The sequence below is a fragment of the Lepisosteus oculatus genome, chromosome 12 (genome assembly GCF_040954835.1).
Source record: "Lepisosteus oculatus isolate fLepOcu1 chromosome 12, fLepOcu1.hap2, whole genome shotgun sequence".
Taxonomy (NCBI): domain Eukaryota; kingdom Metazoa; phylum Chordata; class Actinopteri; order Semionotiformes; family Lepisosteidae; genus Lepisosteus; species Lepisosteus oculatus.
This window is the reverse complement of record NC_090707.1, coordinates 26,470,261-26,476,721: the sequence shown is the minus strand read 5'-3', so window position 1 is coordinate 26,476,721 and position 6,461 is coordinate 26,470,261. Positions and strand designations below refer to the sequence as shown.

General features: G+C 40.3%; 1 long non-coding RNA gene across 1 annotated transcript; it reads right to left on the bottom strand.

Annotated features, from left to right (window-relative positions):
* Positions 1-1,215: 1,215 nt before the first annotated feature.
* On the bottom strand, positions 1,216-6,168 carry LOC138242028 (uncharacterized). The gene is made up of 2 exons (XR_011191305.1): positions 6,084-6,168; positions 1,216-5,824 (listed from the first exon to the last, which is right to left on the bottom strand). It is a non-coding gene; the product is annotated as an uncharacterized lncRNA (long non-coding RNA).
* Positions 6,169-6,461: the final 293 nt, after the last annotated feature.

Genomic DNA, 6,461 nt, shown 5'->3' with positions numbered 1-6,461 from the left:
CGCTTGTGATATTGTTGATATTGTTGTCACATGAACACAATCAGCAGTCTTTGCCATAAAGGCCTGTAGCTTATTCAATGTTGCCATCGGCCTCTTGGTAGCCTCTCTAATCAGTCTCCTTCTTGCTCAGTCATCCAGTTTGGAGGGACGGCCTGATCTAGGCAAGGTCTGGGTGGTGCCATATGCCTTCCACTTCTTAATGATGGTTTTGGCTGTGCTCCATGGGATACTTAAAGCCTTTGAAATCTTTCTATTCCCATCTACTGACTTGTGCCTTTCCACAACTTTATCTCAAAGTTCTTCTGAAAGCACCTTTCCACCCATAGTGGATTATTTGCTTTGAAACACACTTCCAAGCAGTGGAATACTCTAGAAACAGCTGCTTTTATTCTGAACTAATCAAAATCACCATAATTGATCACAGTTGGGAGCCAATTAGTTTGTTGTGTGATCTGTAAGGTGATTAGTTATACCTGAGCAAGTTTACAAATTGAATTGTAAGGGGGGTGTTCACTTAATAATAATAATAATAATTGCTTACACTTATATAGCGCTTTTCTGGACACTCCACTCAAAGCGCTTTACAGGTAATGGGGACTCCCCTCCACCACCACCAATGTGCAGCATCCACCTGGATGATGCGACGGCAGCCATAGTGCGCCAGAACACTCACCCCACATCAGCTATCAGTGGGAAGGAGAGCAGAGTAATGTAGCCAATTCATAGAGGGGGATTATTAGGAGGCCATGATTAGTAAGGGCCAATTGGAAATTTTGGCCAGGACACCGGGGTTACACCCCTACTCTTTTCGAGAAGCGCCCTGGGATTTTTAATGACCACAGAGAGTCAGGACCTCGGTTTTACGTCTCATCCGAAGGACGGCGCCTGTTTACAGTATAGTGTCCCCGTCACTATACTGGGGCATTAGGACCCACATGGACCACAGGGTGAGCGCCCCCTGCTGGCCCCACTAACACCTCTTCCAGCAGCAACCTTAGTTTTTCCCAGGAGGTCTCCCATCCAGGTACTGACCAGGCTCACACCTGCTTAGCTTCAGTGGGTTGCCAGTTGTGAGTTGCAGGGTGATATGGCTGCTGGCCATATCCAAATAAGGTAATTTACTTTTGTAACATTAATTAATTTTCAGAATGTTTTAGAATTTTATTTTCACTTGACTAATGTGGGTTACTCCGTGTAAATAAAAATGGAACACGCTTAATTTAATTTGTTTTTATTTTCATACAACAAAGGGTACACATTTTAAATGGGCTTGGTTGACTTTCTCTACCCACTGTATATGCCTTCCACTTCATATGACAATCTTGCAGCCCTCAAGCACACACTGATCACACACACAGTGCCTGATCTACCAACCCATACTCTCATACGTCTTGCAGAACTGGTCCTCACACCTAATGTCTTCTCTTTCAATAACCTCTTATCACCAGGTTATTGGAGAGTCAGGATGGGACTCAAATATGCAAACAATTTTGTTGGCTGGATAGAAAATGATCCTTTGCTTCCTATACCGGCTTTGTCCCTGACCTGTAAAAGCGATAGGTTGATGACTATGACAGAACCATCATATACTCTAATGACAAACCTGAGTATTTCTTGCCTCATGTAATGAACATTCACCCATCCCTTAAGTAAACCTCTCCTTCCACGTCTCCCAGCCTCTGACTATTACACATCTACTATACCTCTCACAGCTATCTACTCTACAGCTCCTTCCACCCCACACATACTAAATACTCTCTACCCTTTTCAGTGTCTCTCCCACTTTGTCAGGCTCTGATGACTTTCATAACCATGCCATGAAAATGCATTATTTTCCCATTGACAGAGGAAAGCATACACAAGTTAATGACAAGGCCTTCACCTGAGCCCAAAACAGCCCTTGGTTCATCAACACAGACAGAAATTCTTTGTACTGTCCTCATTGTGTGTTTACTACCACAATTTGACAGCCAGCAGACAAATTCCATTCAAAAATTACGTCAGGAATCCGAGCTTCAGTGTTTTATTGAAATAAACATAATGCATGCAACTTTGAACAAGGAGTAAAAGGTATTGCTTTTGCTGGCAGGTACCAAGTATACTGTTGCAGATTGATACGCTGGCTGCTTCCTACTGACAATGTGCTTCAGTAATAACCTTACATTCTATTTCCTGGGTCAAGGTGTAAAGATACCATAGAGTTTTAATTGTGGTCTAGCGTTAACGTCGTACAAATGGCCAGCAGGGGCACCAATCATGACTGACAAAACTTTAGTTTGTGTTGTGGTTGCAGGGACATTTTGGCTTCAGTGCTCTTTATAGTTCCGTTTTTTGTTGAAGACGGAAGCAAAACAGCCTCAAGTGTGTTCTGATTGCACTGGACATTTCTTATTTCATGCCAGTTTGTGCATATGTTAACATGTTCCTGCCAAAGATGGAAGGATAGTTACCCTTGACCGCATATAAAAGAAGATGTGCAGTTTGTTTATTCTTTTTTTGGCACAATGATAAATCCTACAGGTGAAACTGCCTTGAAGACTGAATAGGTCTTCAAGACAATATCAGTGGGCTATAAAGGCAGGGGCATAAATCTTACTTCATACACCTCTGTTGAACTTAATGAAACATCAGCCCGTGTCCAATTCCGTCCAATTTCAAAAGTGACCGTAGATATTTTTGTTTTTCCTTTAGGAAACAGCATGTAAAGCTAAGTCAGCTTTGTTCTCGTCACTATATCTATCTTGAATCTTTAAGTGATGTACTCCTTTCCTTTTAAAATGTCTGTCCCATTGATCTTTGTTGTTCTCTGCAAATCACAACATCTGCATTTGTCTTGCTGTTTATTAACAGACAAAAACTAAATACCTTCGGTGAACTACTGATGTGCAGTGACTCCTGTGTCATAGTTTCCATAAATATGGTGATTTCCACAGCAATTCATCCAGAGATGTAACAAACTTGCAGAGTTCAGACAATTTCTTTGTATAAGCCAAGTACTCTGAGAAAGTCTCGCCCTTTCTTGATTCCACTTTTGGAAACACAAGCCCTTTCTTTATGAGAGTTTTGGGATTGAAATGCACCTGTAGGACTTCCACAATTCTACAATAGGATTTTTCGCCTGGCTTTTCAGGCATAACTAGACTTCTCAAAAGGCTGTAAGTCTTGCCTCTCATTACTCTAAACAATACAACCAACTAACTGTTTTGCTTCACTATGTTTAGCTATAACAAAACATTCAAACCTTTCAATCTATGTAGACCAATCATCCACTGTCTCATCAAAAACTTCTAATTGTCTGATGATAGCTGCCATCTCACTGCCTTGTCTGAAGCATTAACAATAAATTCCTGCAAATATTTTCATGAAAAATGTTAAATACATGGAGAAGTTCATTTGTTATATGTACACATACACTACAATTGGTTTCTTATTCCCACTGTTTTCTCAGGACATACAGAGTATAACAGTCAACAGTACAACAGAAACAGTATTACCACACAATGTAGACAGTACATTACAAAACAATAAATAGTGACAGTATGTACAAACAATACATAAACAGACTCATAAATACAAATAAAACAAAAAATATGTGGTAGAAATTCTAAGTGCACAGTGCAGAGGTAGTTTGAATTCTGGGGTATTGCATGTAAAGTTAAAGGGGAACTTAAGGGGTTAGAAAGAATCAGCATTAATAAGTGCATTTCAAACTGCAAGAAAAGTAAAATCTATACAGTAACTTGTAATACCTCCAATTTACATCACAAAATAGATAACATTTCCAGGTATGCACAATGTCCTGTTCTGCAATTCAAAACGAGACAACAAAACTCCTGGTGATGTTCACCACCCTATGACATTGTAAACAAGCAGGCTTGTGATTACAACTCTTTCAGTCCAATAGAAATATTGTATTCAATTTCAAGTTTTGCTGACAGACTATTGACTTGTTAACACTGCAACCATGCCACTTTGGAACATTTCTGCGGTAAAATGTCTGCCGCACAACCTGTTTCTATTTGCTTGTACATCACATTAGATTAGTCATTACAGAGACTAGTGAAGAGGAAGGGCCGAATCATGTTACAATTCATAGGAACTTGAATGTGAGTTTGCGACAACATGGTGACTTACAGTACTTTTACAAAGTTCATGATTTTGTGCTTAACTAGAAATTTGTCAATTAATTTATTTTGTTATAGAGATTTAATAACCAATCTGAGAAATTGGGACTGCAGTTCCCTTTTAACTGTTAATGATGCACACTGCCGTAGGAACTAAGCTGTTATTAAAACCAGTAGTTCATGCTTTAATGATGGAGAGGGGAGTTTTGTGGCCGTGATGGTTGGGATCCTGAATGAAGGATTAGGCAACATTTATTGTGGATAATGTGAATCTCATTAATGAGGGTAATTCACATCCTGTTATCCTCTGCGCCATTCCCATGAACCTTTGCAGAGAGACTTTGTTATGTATGGTAGTATTGCCATATCATACAGTGATACCACTAGAGAGGACACTTTCTGTGGTGCTATGGTAGAAGTTCTTGAGTAGCTGCTTCCCCATACTGAATTTCTTTAGGCACTGCAGAAAGTGAAGATGCTGTTGTGCCTTTTTCTGAATGGCTAAGTGTTGTGAGACTAAGCCAAGTTGGCAGAAACTGCAGACTGACAAAACTTAAGGAGCAGACAGTTTTCACTATGTTTCCCCAATGTTGAATGGGGAATAACTCCTTCTATATCTCCTGAAGTCCTCAATGAATTCTTTTGTCTTGTTGACATTCAAGGCCAGTTTGTTGTCAAGGCACCATCTTGTAACATGCCCTACCTCACTCCTGTACACGGACTCATCATTGTTACTGATCATCATTGTCATCAGCAAATTTGATAACGTGGTTGCTGCTGTAAGTGACTGTACTCATACTGTAGGTGAACAAGCAGTACTGTCCTGGCCTCACTGAACGTACTCTTATTCAGTTATCCAGTCAACTAAACAAATCGTCATCCAAATAACTCTCACAAACATTCTTTCAACTTCTCTGTGACTGTGTGCTGCAACATCCTCAGGATAGCTGGATAGTATGTGGTAAATAGGTGGTGGAGCATCACCTTCTAACTGATCATGTAGTGCTTGGGATGGGAACCTTTTATTTCAGCTAATGTTTTGCTGTCCATGATTCTCTGCTGGTGGTCTGCTGCCACAGACACTGTTTTGCGTTGCAACATATTCTTCTACGTGCTGTTGCGTGCTCTGTGGTGGAAATCGGAAGCTGACTCCCTTCGCAGTATCAGCCATTTCAAGATCTGCCACCATTGCTTCCATCACCGCTGCCTCACGGCGCACAGCTTCTGCTTCTCTCTCTTGCTCTAGAGCCTCTAAAGTGGCTCCATGGTGGGCTTTTTTCACCTTGATTTCAATCAGCTCCGGCACTTGCTCGGGCACTTTCAGCTTTTGCTCTTGCCTTGGCTGCTGTAATGCTGGCCACCGACACAATTGATACGAGTGATGACTTTGGCAAATTGGATAAAACAGACTGTGTCTCAATTTTATCTTCCATATTGATGGAGCGATCAGTTCAAAGGCAGAATATAATCCACTGACTGCAGATGTCACTTAGGCATCAAATCTGTATGTGATGATGCAAGACTGATCCACCATCCATGTAAAGGTTCTTGTTTCACTGGTGCATCTTTTCAGTGTCCTGGCCTCACTGAACATACTCTTATTCAGTTATCCAGTCAACTAAACAAATCGTCATCCAAACAACTCTAAAGGAAACAGGCTGTTGTTTCGTTTAGAAATGTATTGGATACTTTTTGTGAAACTGTAAAATACAAAGAAAAAAGGCTTGTATAAACAAACACAAATCTCAGTGAGTTGAGCATAGTTACAGTACTAGATAACAGGCTAACAGACTGTGCAATGTCGGGCACGAATGCCAAAGTCAATTCTAATATGAGTAAGCTACGCACAAACATTGCTATCACTATGCTTAACTACATACTGAATGAATAAAGGAATGCTAAGGGTTTACATTAATGGCAAATGACAAATACACTGCTGAAAAAGAAAATGAAACTTACAGATGATGCCGTTTTAAAGGCCTACAGTAGATAGATGAAGATGAACTACTAGCGATTTTCAGTGCTTAAACTACTTCCTTAAAATGAACTTCCTGATACATCTGCGTGATAAACCAACAAACGCTGAACTTTCTAGAATGTCCACTAGGTGTCACTAAAGGTTAACAGATGCCAATACAAGTACAGTCTAGGGCTGAGAGAGCAGCCTTGTGGAGCTCCAGTAACTAGGATCATAAGATATTTTTGCCAATTGTCACCCTCTGAGGTTAGGAAATCAGGAAACCCTAGATTCCTGAGTTTATAGACCAGCTTGGGAATAAAAATTGTTTTAAAAGTTAAGTTGTAATCTATTAACAGCATCTTAACATAGATGATAAT